At 40.7% G+C, this 19,243-nt stretch overlaps 1 pseudogene; it reads right to left on the bottom strand.

Moving 5' to 3' along the window:
• LOC137102088 (uncharacterized) lies at positions 1-18,916 on the bottom strand (annotated as a pseudogene).
• Between the last annotated feature and the right edge of the window lie 327 nt (positions 18,917-19,243).

The following is a 19,243-nucleotide window of genomic DNA, read 5'->3' as shown; positions in this document are numbered from 1 at the left end:
TATAATTCAGTCCACTGTGTGTTTGCGTGCTGCTATTGTCAGTTGAGGAAAGACGGACAAAGTTGTTACAGTGCGGTTTATCTCAAAATGACAGTTTGGACTGTTACACTGTCAGGTGTGTTTTAACCTGATGTGGTTATTGGTTTAATGTTTGCTCATGGCAAACATTTCAAACTTTAATTTACAAGATAACACTCGCAAACATGTTCATGCAAACCTTTTACTTTTTTTATCAGGTGGATAAAAGAAGCCCGACAGCAGAATGTTTGAGACGAAAATCACAGCAGACTGTCAAAAAGCAATGCCAAATGCCAAAAGCAAAGTAAATGTGCGACTATTTCCTGCAACAATCAATGTTAGTTTCATTAATCAGTTTCTAAGAGTGAAAATAGAATCAGAATCATTCAGAACAATGAGTTAAAAATGAATGTGAACTGAAGGTGTGAGACAGTAGTACATTTATAAACCTTTAAAATGAAGCATAAGTCATGTTAAATTTGAACCTTTGTGCATCTTGTCAGTGTATGATGTGACTTAGCAGGAGCTGTGTAAAGGCAAAGCCATGAATCTTACTCATAAATCTTCACTGACTTATAACACATTCTAATCTGTCCCCAGTAAAATCCACCTGTACTGTCATTAACTTCACAGTGTGTTTCCCCACACATGATGTGAAACTCCTCAATGTGCTGCAAATAATACAGTATACACTGTAACAGCTCCACCTTTTCACTGTACTTGACAGGTAGCTGAGGTGGAAAGGACTGAGAGAAAGGCTAAATGTAAATACCACTATTGAACAGAATGGTCAAATAGAGTTTTAAACAAGTATTAGTCTCAGTTTGAAAGTACTGCTTTAACGAACCATCAGACATATCAGACAATCAGAATAAGAACTGATGTAACTGTAAGTTCACAGGTTCAGAGATGTTCTCAGCATCCTGCTGGTCCAGTCAGCAGGTCTGTGTCTGTGGGAGCGTCTCCTGTCTCCAGAGCTCTGTGGACGTTCTGCCAGAAGACTCCCGTGTGTTGTCCGGCCTGATGCCAGCTCAGGTAGGTGCGTCTCTTCACCAGCTTCCTCATGCGGTAGTATGGAGACAGCTGCTGGGCCGGGATGTCCTCCAGAAACAGCAGGATCAACACGTCCTTCTGCTCGTCAAACAGACGGAAGCTGCAGCAGCACACAGGACAGACCATGATGGACCATTCAGAGGATTAAAGCAGTTTGGGGGCAGGGATGTGACCACAGACAGCTCATCTTTGGTCCTACAGTTGAATTTATCCATACAACAATGATTATAAGACAGAGGACAGGATAATGAAATGTGGTGCCCCCACCTGGCCATCTGGATCTCTCTGGAGCACCACTCGCTCTGCAGGTAACGCCGGCTGATCACACAGATGGTCTTCCTGCTGCCGTAGATGGCGTCTGTAATGTTCTCCATGATGGGCTTACCTGAGGAGACAACAGTGGGTATAAGTACGGAGACAACAGTTGCAAATTTAAGACCCTGTTTAGAGACGTAGTAAAGTACTTTTCCTGTGTGAATATTTTGTTGGGTCTCAAACTGGGTTATTATGTGGCAGAAGTAGAAAGTTCCTAGTGTGTGTGTGATTGCGTGAATGGGAATCAAAATTGTAAAGCGCTTTGGATAAAAGCGCTGTATAAGTGGCCTTTTACCATTTAGAAGGTAAAGTCAGAAAACACTATGAGGTGATCGAAACCAGGAAATCAACATAGATATCAGTTGTTACATACAGTACTGTAAGAAGTCCAGGGGACACATTAGCTACTCTCCAGATTCTTTGTTAAGTTCGTCCCATTGATTCAAAGAGCAGATTCTAATTTCCCTTTAAACTAACTGACTACCCTGAAGGGTCACATGCTCAACTTAGCTAGAATAACTAAGTTTGGATGATTTTCCATAGTAGTGGAATGAACAGGTTGAGTATACAGTATTTGGGCTGTAACAGCTGATAGCTATGGGAGGTTGTAAAGGCCACTTATATAATTGTTAGCTTATGTTCTATTGTTCCAAGATCACAATCTAAATCTGTCCAACTGAATGACATGTGTTTTTATACATAAGATAAAGGAGAAGGAGTGAAATAAATAAATCATGTACTGCACAATGATAGAATTAAAAATGTTCCTTGCAGCTTATCCTGTAAGTTTAGGGCTGCCACTGTGCATCATTGGTCCGGATGTTGATTTAGCACATTTTTTATTCCTGATGCAACTCTACCTGTAGGGATGGGTGGTTTGGGGTTCAGTGTCTTGCCCAGGGACACTTTGACATGTGGTTGGGAAGAGCGGGGCAGGAACCTCCGACCCTATGGTCAGTGGGCGTCCACTCTACAAACTGAGCCACTGCCACCCGACAAATGTTAGAACTAAAAAACAAAATCCTTAAAAAGTTCATGTGATACCCTGACAAACTATCTCCCTGCAGCAGGTGGAGGTATTGTAGAGGCTACTGCAGTTTTTACACAAGCTTGACACAGACCCAGACTTGTCCAGCACAGTTCCTCTAATTTTGGACTGAGTGAGCGCTGAAAAAAAAGGAACTGAAACCCTTTATCTACGATCATAAATACTTTAAAAATGAACCGTACACTTTATCAGCTCTAAAGAACAGGGCAACAGTGAGAACACAGGAATGAACAGAAAAGAGACCACAGCTAAACCTCAATGTTAAAAACACGTCCACATGCAGATTCAAACTAGTCCCTCACATTGAAAAGGGTCCTAAATGCTTCAAAGTGCTGTTTTAACAGAAAACTTCATTCAGGATTAGACATCAGGGATGAGTGATGACCTTAAGCTTTGCAAACAATGCTTAGTAAAAGTCAAATCACCAATAACATGTTGTAAATAGATTTGGGAAAAAGTAATGTAAAGTAAATTTATCATCAGCCGAATGTTCTTCAGCTATTAGGAGTAATTCTCGCACTGCAATAGTAGTTTTTCCCCTTAATCCCGAGTCATCAGCAGCGTTTTACAGTGGGGGCTGTTCAACACAGAGCTGCTTTTATCTGTCAATACAATTCCTAGCTTGGTCTGATGGTTACCAACCTAGGACTTGGGCCCCTCCAGAAAGTCACTGGATAAATCTGGGGGATCATCAGGTTATTAATGAATAAAAAATAAATTCATTAAAATGCAGTTTTTCTTTCTGATCTTTGATGTAATTTTTTTAAAGAGCTCATGTTTAATTCACTAAAACTAAGTAGAGAAGTTCAGAGAGGAACTGTCGCTTTGGTGGAAGTGATAATAATTTGGACATGATGACAAACACACTGTTCACTGTTCCTGTGTTAGGGTTTAGAAGCATCTGTAGCAGATACCTGCAACAAATTAACTCATGATTTCAAATCAAAATATTAAAATAATGGAAAGTGGCAAAGTGGATTATGGTCCTACACGAGGCAGGGGCAGAGCTGACTGCAGTTCACCATCATTAAAGTACCTTTAGTTCAATCCGGGAACTAATAATAGAGATTATGGAGTTGACCCTGTCAATTAGGACAAATTGTGATGTAACCCTCGAAAAAGCAGCGGGCAATGGAGCTTGATGATGAGAAGGGTGGGAACTTGCCTTAAAAGCGTAATTACTAGCAACGCTCTTCCAAGTCAAACCACAAGCTACATTACAAAAAGTAGAAACTGTCACAAAAACTCGACTCTGCATCACTAACAGGAAGAAGAAGACATGAGTCAGAGGACAGTGAAAGATGAACAGAGCGCAGTTGTAAATGTTGAAAGAAACACTTTCTTAAAGGTAAAACAAACTTAACATATTGCTACTGTAGAGGAGTTTTGTCTGTGACACCATCACAGGGGAGTGAGGCATCGATAAAAATAAAGTAGTATTGATACTTTATTTTTTTAACACTTACTTTTTTCTAACTTACTTCAACTTCACAAAACAACATGGTGGTTCTATTTCTATTTTCTATTTCCTCAGACACAGTAAAGTGTCTCAGATTTAACTTTTTGTTCCAACGCCATTTTGATGAACACAGTACATAAAAGACTTGTAGGTGGAGACTTTTTGCCAATATTCGGTGCTTTGTGCCAAGACAAAAGCACTTTGAAGAAAGTGTTTTACTTTTCTTTATGTCTCACATTGTGTGAGTTTGTGGAATTTACATGATGTCAAACATAGAGTGCAGATTATTACATTTACATTTAGTCATTAAGCAGCCTCTTTCATCCAAAGTGACTTACAAGTGAGGTAAAAGGCAGCAAGACTCAAAGTCAAGGAGAAAACATCGAAGTAAAGTCCTGTCAGAAAAGTTTTCACATTTCACGAGATGCAAGTGGGAGAAAGAGCAGAAAGGAAGTTTTTTTTAAATATAGATTTAAGTGCATAGCTTCATTAATTAGAACTGATGACATGTACCTGGTTGGAAGTCTCTGTGGTGCAGACAGAGTCTCCAGCCCTGTTCTCCTTCCAGTACTGGAAGCATCTCTCTGTAAACCCAGTCCTCATCGTGAACGTTGTAGGACACAAAGGCATCGTACTGATGAGGAGCTCCCTTCTTCTTCTTCCTGCTGTCATAGACAAAGGCCAGGAAGAGGTAGAAGCCATAGGCTAGCTGCCACCTCAGAAAGTGGTAGATGAAGGATGAGAGGAGAGTCAGAAGAACCAGACAGGTGCTGGAAATGAAACAGAGGAGACCAACATCTGTCCAACACAACTGGACGTCAAAGTCCAGCAAGCTTCTTCCTTGTTCGGTCACAGGAAAGGAACAAGTGTACTGATAGGCATTAACAACCTGAGTTTGGTTGTTGCTCTTCACCCACTGGATAAATCCAGCATTAGAACAGTCACAGGTGAACGGGTTATTGTCCAGGTCCAAGTATGTTAGTGCAGGGAGAGACTGGAAGACTGTCTCATTGATCACAGTGAGCTCATTGTCTGTCAGTTTTAAATATCTGAGTGCAGACAGGTTGGCCTGGACCAGGAAATCCAAAGACTTGAGGTTACAGTTGGAGAAATCAAGAACCTGCAGGTTTTTGATTGGCTGAAACAGTTCAGGAACCAAATCTGACAAATCAGACTGCGTGATTGTTAGATTCTTGAGGTGCATGTTAAATTTAAAGGTACCTGGATCTGGTGCAGAAATATAGATATTGTCAGCTGCAAAGTTCTCTAAATGTCTCATCGTCTCAAGTGTTTGCATGGGTATGTCAAAGGGAAAGCCAAAATGAAAGCCATTGCAGATTACAGTAAAAGCCTTTAATGACTTTAAATGATAGAAAGCTTTAAAATAGTTTGGATCAGAATGTTTGAAACTGACATCTAAATTGATATAGATTGTCAGCATTTCCAAGCTGTGTAATCCTCTGAAGTTATAATACTGTTCAGATGGAATAGATGCACTGAGAGTTTCAAGGTTGTTAAGTCCAACAAAGGCCGAACGCTTTACTCGTACCATGTTATTTGACACATCCATATATTTTAAGGACCCTAAGCCTTGAAAATCCCCCTTTTCAAAAAGAGTTAGAGAGTTTCTACTCAAATCCAAAAACTCCAACATCGGTGGACCTATTGTGAAGGCACCTCTGAATGTCCGCAGGGTGTTAGAACTCACATCTAAAATCTTCAAAAGATTAAGGTTTTCAAAGACACACCTGTCTAATTTGATGAGGCTGTTGATACTCAGATAAAGCTCTGTGAGGTGTGTTGTGTTGATGAAATCCTCACAGTGCAACTCAGAGATATAATTTTTACTCAGATCCAGAATCTCAAGGGAAGAGAGGTTTTTGATGTCATCCGGGACTTTGGTGAGGTAATTGTTCTCCAGAGTCAAGGATGTCAGTCTCCTCATTGATTGTATCGAGCCCTTAGACAATTCAGCCATCTCAGTTTCAGACAAGTCAAGCTCACTGAGCTGAGAGCAAGTGACAAGTTTTGCACTCATATTGGGAACTTTGTTCCAATACAGATCCAGCTTCCTAAGTGTTGGTATTTTACAGACTGTAGCTAACAGACCTTTGTTGATCACCTTCTCCATATAATTCAGCCTCAGATGAATCAGCGAGTCAAAACTCTGCAGGACCTTTCTGATGTTTTCAAAAGTAATTAAGGTTGTAGAAAAATACAGATTAGTAATGTTCTTCAGTAAAGTCTTGTCAGGTATGTCCCATGTCATTCCACCAACTTGGCCACATTCAGAAAGATCTATAATGTTTAGTTGAGGAAACATTGGTGTTGTGATGCTGAACCTTTTCAACTTATTTTGAGAAACATCTAACACCTTGAGGCCTGATGAGACATTAAGCAGCAGATCTTTAGTCTCAAAGGATGTAAACTGATTAGAATGAATGTCCAGTTTCTGTATTTGTGGTAGCTGTAAAATGGGCTGAATGTCAGTGATTTGTTGGAGATTGTTGCCGTCTAAGAGCACAGTTTGTAAACTGGTCAGAAACTGGAAGCCTTTGGAATGGATAAACTGAATCATGTTGCTACTGAGGACAAGCGTGGTGAGGTTGGACAGTCCCTGAAAGAGGTTGGCAGTCAGGTGTGTGAGCTGGTTTTCCTTCATCCACAGATTTGTCAATGCACCCAAATGAATGAAGGATCCATCGTCCACGTGAGAAATCTGATTAGTCTCTAGATCTAAAAATCTCAACTTTGACAAGTTGCCAAAATCTTCTCTGTTAACCTTAGTTAGCAGATTGTTCAGGAGTGTTATTGAGCTCACATCTCTGGGGATGTCATCCGGGATCGTAAGAAGCTTACGGTTTGCACAGAGTAGAACCACATCAGCCGGAGTTTTTTCAGAGTATTCAATCATACATTTCTTCAGTGAATAAGCCAATGAAGGGTTTAGTTGAAGCAGGAGAGATAGAGACAAAAGAAGAAATCTCTGTACAGAGTGTAAAGACCAACTTCCCATTGTTGGCATGATAATGTTTTATCTGGTATTCGGTGCTGGTGATGTTGCTCGAGGGGGTCAATCTGGAAAAAACAAAAACCAAGCGACTAAAACATTAAAGACAATATGCTCTGCTTAAAGAAGGAACAGTTTGACTTTTTTTTTTTAAATAAGCTTCCTCTTTTTCTTGCTGTGAGATGAAAAAAATGATGTCATTCTTTTACATGTATAATATTTAGAAAGCTATGACCAGGAGACTGTTCTTTTAGACTAGCACAAAGAAACATAAAGAAACTAACTTCTTTACGTTAGTGGTTAACCTGTCAATTGTTTTTAACTCTTAAAATAACAGAAAATAGTAAAAAATGCAGCTTTTCCTGTAGCCCATGGTAACAAGACACATTTGTATATGCTGTCACATGCAACAGAGAATTGTTTCAGATCATTAACTAAGAGATTATTTGCACAGGTCTCTTGTAAGATATAGTAACACACTTTTACATGTTTAACTTAAAACATAATTTAACTTTTGTTAATAAAGAATGTGATACTTTGTTTTAACTAAAAACTAAGATTGATAAAAAGGAAATAATTACTCACAGCTCTTCTGTAGAGTGTCAGTATCAGTGGTTCAGTTGTCAGTAGCGGAGGAGCAGTGTTGATGGTCACTCATCATGTCTTATAGATGTCATTTCACTTCCTGTTATTTAAATTAGTTTCCTGTTTGTCCGCTACAACAGGCTGTTGAGCTGCGGGTGTGTGTGTGTGTGTATGGGTGGGGGGAGTTAGAGGATAAGGAAGTAGGACAAGGCAGGTGTGTAGGCTAAAGGGCAACATAAGGTAAATGCAGAAACACCAAAAACCAGGGTGGTTCAACAGGGGATCCAGAAGTGCTGCTTAGGACTGTAACCCTGTCCATCCATCAGGTACTGAAGGCCCCGACCTCCATTTCTGCACTTTCTCTACTCAACCACGGCTGTTTTTGCTGTAGACTGAAAATATTTGAGTTTGACATCAAAAGATGAATGACAACTAGATGGTGACATAGAGCTCCAGTTTATTACCATCAGGTAGATAAGATTTAGTGTTAACCTTTGTGGAAGATCCAGCTGAAACCAAGAAAACCTGAATTTTGGATTTGGACTGCTATTAAATCGGTGGAAATCTATGGACTTTGGATCTGCTCCCCTCTCCCACATACTTGCCTTTTTACTGAGAACCAGTTTGTTAGTAACCAATGTTATAACCTGTCTCCTTCCTTGAGTCTCAGTTTCCCCAGTATCCCCACGTGATATTTGTCAGGGCAAATATCACGTGGGGATACCTTCCATCTGTCAGCCTGGTATCTCCTCTAGTCCACCTATCCCCCTCTCAAGCTAGCTGTGAGACTTCCCACTCCATTAACCATCCCTTTGGTGCCTATTATCTACAACTAAATGATGATAATGGAGATAAATTCCCTGTCACCACTGCTGCATCTTCTGTACTTGTTTCTCTTCTATTCAGCGAATGCATCATTGCATGTACTAATCTACTTGTCCTGGGAGCAGAGCGCTGTCCTTCCCTTTCTGTCTCCCTCTCTCTGTCCCTGTCTGCAGGTGTCCCCGGCTTTGGAGCTATGTGTCTTCCAGTGTGCAGCTACTGGTCCTACCAACTTACCCGATGTTTAGCTGTTTCTTTTTGTTGCTCTTTTTGTTTTCTCTATCCCCTTTCCACTCACCCCAACCGGTCAAGGCAGATGGCCGCCCACCCTGAGCCTGGTTCTGCTAGAGGTTTTTCCCGTTAAAGGGAGGTTTTCCTCTCCGCTGTTACCTAGGATTTGCTTAAGGGGGAATTGTAGGGTTCTCTCTATACGTCGTTATAGTCTTGACTTTATTCTGTAAAGTCTCTGAGAGGATTTTGTCATCAGCACCACCTACCTGCCCATAAGTTTCAACAGACAGACACCACCTTCCCTTAACTCTACTATTAACTTTTGAGTCTATCTGGAGTATCTCTATATGAAAAGAGCCTCTGTAATGTAAACAATATACTAAGAGTAATGTCCTGTGCTTTTTACTTCATTAATTTTTACTTCTAAAAATTAATAATACTCTTTTTCTACTGTGATAAAATTTATTTTAAATTTTTAACCCAGTTTCCCGTTAATCAGGTCTCTTCTTCTTGAAAATTGATTTTATAAATGTGTTAAGGTCTGTTTGAAGTCTTGACTTTTGAAGGTATGATTACGTCTACCAGGAAGTTTATGTCTACTAGGAAGTTGTTGCTTATTTACCAATAAGCAACAACATTAACAGTGGTGGTTTTAATAATGTGATGGAGGACCAGGGTCAGTGTGTTTACTGTAAACTGAGCATGTACACTGTGGAAAGATTGGGGTTGAGATGCTGAAATAAGTCCTGAGTGTATGTTCATTAGCAGATCTTTGGTGTCAATTGAGGTAAACTGGCTACATCTATAATGTTCAGCTCCTGTAGATGTGGTAGCCGTATGTTGGTTTGAATGTCAGTAATTTTTTTGGAGCTCATTGCTGGCTAGAACCACAGTTTCAAAGCTGGTCAGGAAGTGAAACGCCAAGGCATGAATGAAGTGAATTTCATTCCAGTGGAGATCAAGCACGGTGAGGTTGGACAGTCCCTCAAAGAGGTGGGCGGTGAAGTTGGTGAGATAATAATAATCCAATTGAACTGCAGATACAAACTTTTTAGCTTTGACAAGTTGCTCAAATCTCCCCTTTTATCTAAGTTTTACTGAGCTCACATGTCTGGGGATGTCATCAGGGATAGCACCAAGTTTATGGTTGGAGCAATCCAGAGAAACATTAGCCAAGGGATTCTCAGAATCATTGATGGTGCAGTTTTTCAGTGAATAAGCAAATGAAGGGTTAGGATGAAGCAGAAGAGACAGAAGTAAGAGCAGAAGTCTCAGGACCAAGTACAAACACAAACTGTCTCCTGTAGGCATGCTGACATTTAGGAATGTTTGTTGAATAAATGTGAGGTGGGGATTAAGACCTGTTGTGCAGGAATAAAAAGGTATTTACAATAGTGGAAATACAATAGTGTATATACAATAGTGGAAGGTTTCCGAAGCTCTGATATTAAATGGTTAGGAAATATTTTAGATTCAGGGTTCAGGGTTTTTAAACCAGAAGTCAAATGTAATGAACACTCACGTTTACATGGTGGATTTGGTTGATTCATCAGAGGCTCATTAACGAAACAGCAGCCATTGTTCACTTGCTAGAAATATGTCTGTTCATCAGAACATTGTGATAGTAGAAAACATCAGATCAAAGTTTACCATTAATGCTCTGAGCAATGAGGGGTCACATAATGATGGATTGTAGACAGGCAGCATCTTATGATCACTTTATCCATCTAGTTCAGTGTTTAGTTACTGTAAAGTATTGGTAGGGGGAGAGCGTAGCCAGACAACACGGGATGCTGGTGTGTAAAATGATGCTGGTGGTGAGGAAGATGAAGAGGACAAAGGCAGAGCAGAGGACGAAGTGGTGGAAGTTGCTTCCGGATGACTGGACTACTACAGCTAATTTTATCAGGGAGACAGGTAGGAGGGTACTCGGTGTGTCATCTGGAAAGAGGAAAGTGGAAAAGGAGACTTGGTGGTGGAACGAGGAAGTTCAGGAGTGTATACAGGGAAAGAGGCGAGTGCAGGCAGGTTAGAATGGGTGGAGAAAATTGTCAGGTGTGTTGTGTGATAAAAGAGTATCAGCAAGAATGAAAGGAAAGATGTTTAAGACGGTGGTGAGACCAGAGATGTTGTTCGGCTTAGAGACAGTGGCACTGAAGAAAAGACAGGAGGCAGAGCTGGAGGTAGCAGAGCTTAAGATGTTGAGGTTCTCTTTGGGAGTGACGAGGATGGACAGGATCAGGAATGAGGACATCAGAGGGACAGCTCATGTTAGATGTTTTGGAGGTAAAGTCAGAGAGGCCAGATTGAGGTGGTTTGGACATGTTCAGAGGAGAAACTGTGAATATATCGGTAGAAGGATGCTGAGGTTGAAGCTGCCAGGCAGGAGGTCTAGAGGAAGAACAAAGAGGAGATTTATGGATGTAGTGAGAGAGGACATGAAGATAGTTGGTGTGAGAGAAGAGGATGCAGAGGACAGAGTTAGATGGAGGCACATGATTCGCTGTAGCGACTCCTGAAAGGAAACAGCCCAAAGGAAAAGAAGAAGTTCACAGTGTTTAGCTAAAACAATGAGCATGTTTGAATAGCATTCATGCACAACACTGAGCATCAGACATCATAAGATCAAAACATAAAGCTGGAATACACTTCACTAACCTACAGTGGGCTGTGTGTAAAACAGTTTTCTTTGACATTACATTTATATTTGAACAACAAAAACAGATTTATGCAGGTATAATTGGTAAACTCACCAGTTGTTAAAGGACACAGCTCAAGCTCAAAAAAGTCAAGTCTTTGTTTTCACAGGAGCAGAAAGAGAACAGACCTGACAGTCAAATGTCATTTCGCATATGAGTCACTTTGCTATATAAAAACAGTGACGTGTTAGAGTGTGAGGAAGCTGACCTCAGACAGATAAACTGGCTTCATTTGTTCAGTTTGGTTGTTGTTTTACCAATGACAGATATGAGACTTTGTGTCTCTTCCATCAATACTGAGACCCAGTGTGTGTTTGACTGAGTGAACAGAAGAGACCCCCCACTAAGTGATGGCTCAGAATGACCCTTGGTGGAAGTCAGACGTAAGTGAGGGGTGTAGAATGTGTCTAGCTGTAACCCATGACTTGACTCCTCAGGTCCATTTCCTTTGAAGTCAAACAGAAAATGCAGGCCCTGTGACAGCCTAAGCCAGTCCCCCAGTGATGACCTGGGCAGGCAGTGGGGGTCTGGAGGAGGGTAAGAGAGGGCTGATTCTCACAGGTTGGATGTGGGACACATGAAAGGTCCAGGAAGGTGCAGCTGCCAAGGGAATGAGCACTTCAGGTGGAGAGGGAGATTCTGCGTGGACAGCCAATCCTTCTGACCCTGGGAGAAGCTGGGGACTGTTCATCTTTTGTTTTTAACCACACAAAGTGATTTAGTGATTCTAAATCGCACCCAAAGCTTTTTTAACTCTATGATAGTAATTTGTAAGCATTAAAGCTGAATTCTAATTGTAAGCCTCCATTATATCAGGTAATATGACATACTGTATATCATAAACACTGATTATTAGTGTGATGAAGGACCAGGGTCAGCATGGCCTCTCTGAGCAGTCTGAAGCAACATGTGATGCAGAGGTGGTACAAGTACACAAACTGAATACACAAATAAAGCCATAAGTATTGGCCTACAAAATCTCCACTATGAGTACAACTACCAAACCTTTTACACAAGTAAATGTACTAAGCACACAATCGACATTTTACCTAAAGTACAACAGTAAAAGTTCTTCACTAAGTAAACAACGTACTACAAAGACTCGTGATTAATAAAGGGTCAAAGGTCACTGCTAGCAAAGGTGGAGCTGATTTTAACTCTTTACTTGCTGGCAGCTGGTTAACCCACAATGCATTTACATTTACATTTAGTACTTTAGCAGATGCTTTTATCCAAAGCGTCTTACAAATGAGGTACAAGGCAGCAAGAATCTAACTTAAGGAGAAAACATCAAAGCAAAGTCCTATCAGATAATAATGATACATCAGAATGTCTTAGTTCACAATATTTTCATAAAAAACTAGATATTTTTATACTAAATTTATATTAATAGCAGTTATGTCTGTTGATACTATGATCTATTATGAATACATACATAAAAATGTGCTTATATATCTAAGCTTTTTCATAATAACTGCAGGGTATGAATGGCTTATTTCTGGCTTGAGCACCTGCCCACCAAACTTTGCACAACGGTGACATCACATACCCAGAGCAGACATTGGTGCTTGACGCAACAGCTACACAGTCTTAAACCCCACAAAAGGCATCTTGCCATTTGTGGGGTCCTGTACTATGAGGGGAGGACGAACCCATAAATCTTTACCAACATCAGGTCACATTCACTGTGCACAGTCAGTGCAAGGAAGACAGCTGGTCCAAAGCCATGGGAAGGATTGATAAAGTATGTGCACACTATTTAGGAGGGGTGTTTATTTTTAACCTCTCAGCACTACAGTCTACAGTCCTCACTTGTCCTAAGTCCACAATTATCCCACTTGTGAAGAAAAGTTACCCATTCAGGGTGGGCTCCATCCATTATTAGCTTGTTCATTTGTCCTGTGTTCACGGAGTGAAGTTAGTTTCTTTAAGCACTAGGCGTGGGTCATGTCAGGGACAGTGCTACTTGAGACCCTCTCTTGGATGTCATTGCCCTGGTTAATGCATCTTGTTCAGGAAGGTTTCTGTTGTCTGCTCTCACGTCCACTAGCCACTGGGCATTGTTGTTATGTGATGCCTCCTTCTCCAATATAGTTTTTCACTATTGTTCATCCTCCAGATTTGGTGGGTCTTACCCTGCCTCTGAGAGTACACTTAGAGTGTCTCAGTGGAGAACATCCAGTGTATTCTTCTGGCTTCAGCGCCTCCAGTGATGGGGATGGGGTTTAAGAGCCATGTTGATGGTTTAGATGCGGCGCAAAGTAATTCAGCAAGGTCTATAGGGGAGTCAGCTTGTCTCTCTTATGCCAGATGCTTGCAGATAACTGCTTCTCAGATATGACAGCTCCGTTCATTGTGAAGCTGTTTCATATGTTAGACTCAAGTTCGACTCCAGCCTGAAGTTTCCTCTAAGCTAAGTGTCTAGTTTTGCCTTCAATAATCAAGAGCTCTGGCTGCACAGTGCACACAGTTTAGATGCACTTTACTGTTTCTTTTTTCTTTCCAAGTCTTCCCTCATAAAAGCAAAATGAGGCTTATATTGTGGCTGTATCTCTGTTTATGTGATTACATCAACCTAACACTGTTCAGTTTTAATCATATGCCAATTAAAAGTCGGTTTTACCTGGGAATTACTGTGACCTGCAGGTGGTTTTTTCTCTTCATCAGGCTAGAATATTAGTTGGGTGAGACTGAGTGAAGTCAGGAAATATTTTCTGACCAACAGGGGAAAAAAAAACAAGGGACAAAGGCGAAATTCATTTGATAATGTGATTTGTTTTAGTGCTGTTTTCCTGTCATTATATTGATCCTAAGCATAAATGAAAAAACAGGAGACAAACTGCACCTTATGGGAATCACCAAATGATTTACTGCAGCAGTACAACAGATGAATGATATAACTGTCAGGTTACAGAAATAGGATGCAATGTATTTGGTGATGAAGACAGACAGCATTTGTGTTTTTCTCCCGTTAAAGGACAGAGGAGATTTAACTGCTGCGCCTGTGTCTCTGTTTTCAAGACACACTTTGACCAGTGTAAAGTCTCTTTTTCAGCCTCCTTATGTGCATAAGTGGAGTGCTTGAAACATCAAACCAAACCAAGTATACAGGTACACAGCATGACCAGAAACCATGGCTTTACAGACAGCAATAGTTTACTTTAATATTTAAGAAGATTTAAAAATCTAAGTCACAGACAAGTTCTGCAGTAATACGGAGCATCTCTTGACTCCTGTGACTCTTGACTAGACAGTGGGCACCAAACTCAGTTACTACCTAGTTTAAGTGCATTTGAGTTAGAAAAAATTATACATTACAGAACAAAATATAAAGAAAGACAATACTAATGTGATTACTCCTCATCCGTGGACTTACATTGGAAGTCTGAATTCCATAATCATAAGTTCCCAAGCCTACTATTAATGGACATTGCAATGGGGCTAAATCAGGTGGGTGTGGCAGAATTGGCAGCTCTATGATGTCTTTTAAGTTTGTGTTTCTTTTCAGCATCCTGCTGCTCCAGGTTTGTGTCTGTGGGAGCGTCTCCTGTCTCCAGAGCTCTGTGGACGTTCTGCCAGAAGACTCCCGTGTGTTGTCCGGCCTGAGGCCAGCTCAGGTAGGTGCGTCTCTTCACCAACTTCCTCATGCGTTAGTAGGGAGACAGCTGCTGGGCCGGGATGTCCTCCAGAAACAGCAGGATCAACACGTCCTTCTGCTCGTCAAACAGACGGAAGCTGCAGCAGCACACAGGACAGACCAGGACAGAAGAGGAAGGACCAAGGTAAACCATGAAAGACATTTAAAGGACTGCATCAACACACTGGACTTTCACATGACAGAGCGCTGTTTGTATCCTTCTTCAAACGATAGTGTCTTTAAACTATCACCATAATTAAGTACAAGTTTGAATTCAGGCTATTTTTTGTTCAATCAATTAAGGCAATTTATGACTGTATCTATATAGAAACAATGCTATATAAATATATTATTCTAAGTTGTCTAACAGAAGGACTTTAGACACTAATTCAAAAACAATTATCAAACACCCCCTGTGTTTCACCCCAACATGGTACAATCTAATTTCACCCCACTACAAAAAGCTTTGGAGCCTCCCACTTCCTGTTTGACAGGCTGGACCTAGGCCCTGTTAGTGGGTGGAGTGGAGCACACACAAACATTTGGTAACTATCACGATGACAGTTTTCAATGTTTTTTTGTAAATTATGTCTTTTACATCAATTATGTTTTACTGTAAGTGGTAATGCTAAAGTCCAGAGGCCCTATGCTAACGTAATTTAGCTACAGATTAGATGGGGGGAGTGGATTTTACTCCTCTGAGGTTGTATGGTTGTCAGCCTGAGGAGGACATTACCTTGGTAAGAAAGTAAAAGCTTATCATTCTTCTTCTTTTTCTTATAAAATGTCTAATCGTGTCAGAACCAGTGTTCACATGATGTGCATCTGGATATTCAACAACTACATAGCTCTAGGACAGAGTTATGTATGTAAAGGTTCAGATTAATCAGTACTGTTGGCACATGTGGGCTAGGGGGGCTCAGGGTTTACTTGATACAAGTGGGGTAACCTTTGCAATGTTCCTAATCTTGAGCTTGAGCTCTATTATCCACCTGTTATTATTTTGACACCAAAAACACTTGTTTACGGTGGTGTGCTAGAAGATACATGACTTAGGCTGTATTTAAACTATAATTTGATAAAAATACCAACAATTTAGAGTTCTGCAAAAAACACCTAGAGTTCTGTAAAAAAATGTTATATGCGTAGCTGAAACACTTCATCACACAGCAGCAAAAATGATAGGTGTGTTTCTTAAGCAGTTTTTGACAGGCTGTGTATAATTTTGGCACAGCAACCTAACTTTGGGGGTGGGACAGGGTTTTCCTGTGTCTTAAGAAAGACAGAATAATGAAATGTGGGGCCCCCACCTGGCCATCTGGATCTCTCTGGAGCACCACTCACTCTGCAGGTAGTGATGGCTGATCACACAGATGGTCTTCCTGCTGCCGTAGATGGCGTCTGTAATGTTCTCCATGATGGGCTTACCTGAGGAGACAGTGTATTGCGAATTGACATTTAATCTTGTGGAATTTACATGATGGCAAACACAAAGTACAGGTTAATAGTTAGAACTGGGGACATGTACCTGGTTGGAAGTCTCTGTGGTGCAGACAGAGTCTCCAGCCCTGTTCTCCTTCCAGCACGGGAAGCATCTCTCTGTAAACCCAGTCCTCATCGTGAACATTGTAGGACACAAAGGCATCGTACTGATTAGGAGCTCCCTTCTTCTTCTTCCTGCTGTCATAGACGAAGGCCAGGAAGAGGTAGAAGCCATAGGCTAGCTGCCACCTCAGAAAGTGGTAGATGAAGGATGAGAGGAGAGTCAGAAGAACCAGACAAGTGCTGGAAATGAAACAGAGGAAGCCAACATCTGTCCAACAGGACTCAATTTCAAAGTCCATCAACTTCCTTCCTTGTGCAGCCACAGGAAAGGAACAAGTGTACTGATAGGCATTAACAACCTGAGTTTGGTTGTTGCTCTTCACCCACTGGATAAATCCAGCATTAGAACAGTCACAGGTGAACGGGTTTTTGTCCAGGTCCAAGTATGTTAGTGCAGGGAGAGACTGGAAGACTGTCTCGTTGATCACAGTGAGCTCATTGTCTGTCAGTTTTAAATATCTGAGTGCAGACAGGTTGGCCTGGACCAGGAAATCCAAAGACTTGAGTTTACAGTTGGACAAATCAAGAACCTGCAGGTTTGGGATTGACATAAATAATAGGGGATGCAAATGTGACAGATCTGTATGCCTGAATGCTAGAATCTTGAGCTGGGTGTTAAACTGAAATATGTCCAAATTTGTTAGAAATATATTAACATTATCAGCTGTTAAGTTCTCTAGATGTCTCATTCTCTCAAGCATTTTCATTTTTGTCTCAAAGTAGAAGCAAGGTTGATTATTCCTGCAGCTTATTTTTAATTCTGTCAAACAATTGAAGTAATAGAAAGCTTCAAAATCATTTGGGTCAGGCCTTCTGAAACTGTTGATCATACGGAAGTAGACTGAAAGATTTTTCAAATGCTGTAGTCCCTTAAAGTCAAACAATTCATATGGAATAGATATCCTGAGAGTTTCCAGGTTGTTAAGTCCATCAAAGGCATTTTCTTCTACCCATCCAATATTATTTGAGACAATATCCAAATATTTTAGGGACCCTAAACCTTGAAAAACTCCATTTTCAAAATTAGGTACAAAGTTTTTACTAAAATCCAAGAACGTGAGTGTCTTGGGGCCTATCACTCATATCTAAAACTTTCAAATAATTACAATTTTGAAAGACACATCTATTTAGTTCAGATATGTGGTTAGTGTTCAGATAAAGCGCTAAGAGGCTTGTTGTGTTGATGAAATCCTCGCAGCTCAACTCAGATCAGATTGTCACTCAGATCCAGGATCCTAAGGAATGAGAGGCTCCTAATGTCTTCTGGTACTTCGGTGAGAAGGTTGTTCTTCGCTTTCAGGGACCTCAGTCTCTTCATTGATCGAATGGAGCCTTTAGACAGTTCAGTCATATCGGTATAAGACAAGTCGAGCTCATTGAGCTGAGAGCAAGTGTGAAGTTTCATTCTTAAAACTGAGACATTGTTGTGAGTGAGATCCAGCCTCCTAAGTGTTGGTCTTTTGCAAACTGTAGATAGAACACCTTTGTTGATGGACTCTCCCATATGATTCAGTCTCAGATGTATTAGTGAGTCCAGACTCTGCAGGACCTTTCTAATGTCTTCAAAAGGAATCACAGTGGCACCAAAATACAGATTAGTGATGTTCTTCAGTAAAGTCCTGTTAGGTATGTCCCATTTTAATCCACCAGCTTGGCCACATCTAGAAAGGTCGATAGTTTCTAGGTGAGGAAAGATCGGTGTTGTGATGCTGAACCTGTCCAACTTATTATGAGAAACATTCAACAGCTTCAGGCCTAAGGACACATTAAGCCGCAGATCTTTGGTCTCAAAGGAAGAAAATTTATTAAAAATAATGCTTAACTCCCGTAGATTTGAAAGCTGTAGAATAGACTTAATGTCAGAAATTTGTCGTAGCCAGTTGCCATCTAGCACCACAGTTTGTAAGCTGGTCAGGAAGTGAAAGGTTGAGGGATGAATGAAGTGAATGTTGTTGCTACTGAGGTCGAGTTTGGTGAGATTGGACAGTCCTTGAAAGACTTTGGCAGTCAGGTTGGTGAGTTGGTTATTGGTCATATTGAGCATTTTCAATGCACCCAGAGAGATGAAAGATTCGTCATCAATGTGAGCAATCTGATTATTCTGCAGGTACAAAAGCTCCAACTTTGACAATTTTTCAAAATCTTTCCTGTTAATCTCTTCCAGCAGATTGTTGAAGAGTTGGACTGAGTTCACATCTCTGGGGACATCATCAGGGACTGTAAGGAGTTTGCGGTTTGAACAGTCCACAAAAAGAACAGCCAGGGAATTCCCTGAGTAATCAATGGTGCAGTTTTTCAGTGAATAAGCCAATATAGGGTTTAAGTTTAGCAGGATTGACAGAAGTAAGACAAGAATTCTCTGTATAAAGAGCAAAGACAAACTTTCCATTGTTAGCATGCTGACAGTCAGGACCATCACTGGTCTTCGAGTCATCGTGAGGTAGAGATGATGTTGAAGGGTGTAGATCTGTAGACAACATAACGGAAATAAATAGTAAAAATGTCGCCCTTTAAACTTTCTCCCCTCTCAGAACAATATGGCATTTTGAAAATATGCAGTTCATTGTCCTAGAGTCTCCACAATACATAGGCAGCTCTTGAACCCTTATTCTTTTTTGATTATTAATGAAGAATCTAGCACTAAGAATGAAACAGACTAATAACACATTCTAGATAAGTTAATGTATTTAACACTCACATTTCCTCTGTCAAGCATCACGTCTCAGCCGTTAGAGCTCAGCGAGAAGACAGACGCTTAATT

Source organism: Channa argus, chromosome 1, assembly GCF_033026475.1.
Source record: "Channa argus isolate prfri chromosome 1, Channa argus male v1.0, whole genome shotgun sequence".
Classification (NCBI taxonomy): domain Eukaryota; kingdom Metazoa; phylum Chordata; class Actinopteri; order Anabantiformes; family Channidae; genus Channa; species Channa argus.
The sequence above is the reverse complement of the archived record's forward strand: the minus strand, read 5'-3'. Positions and strand labels throughout refer to the sequence as shown.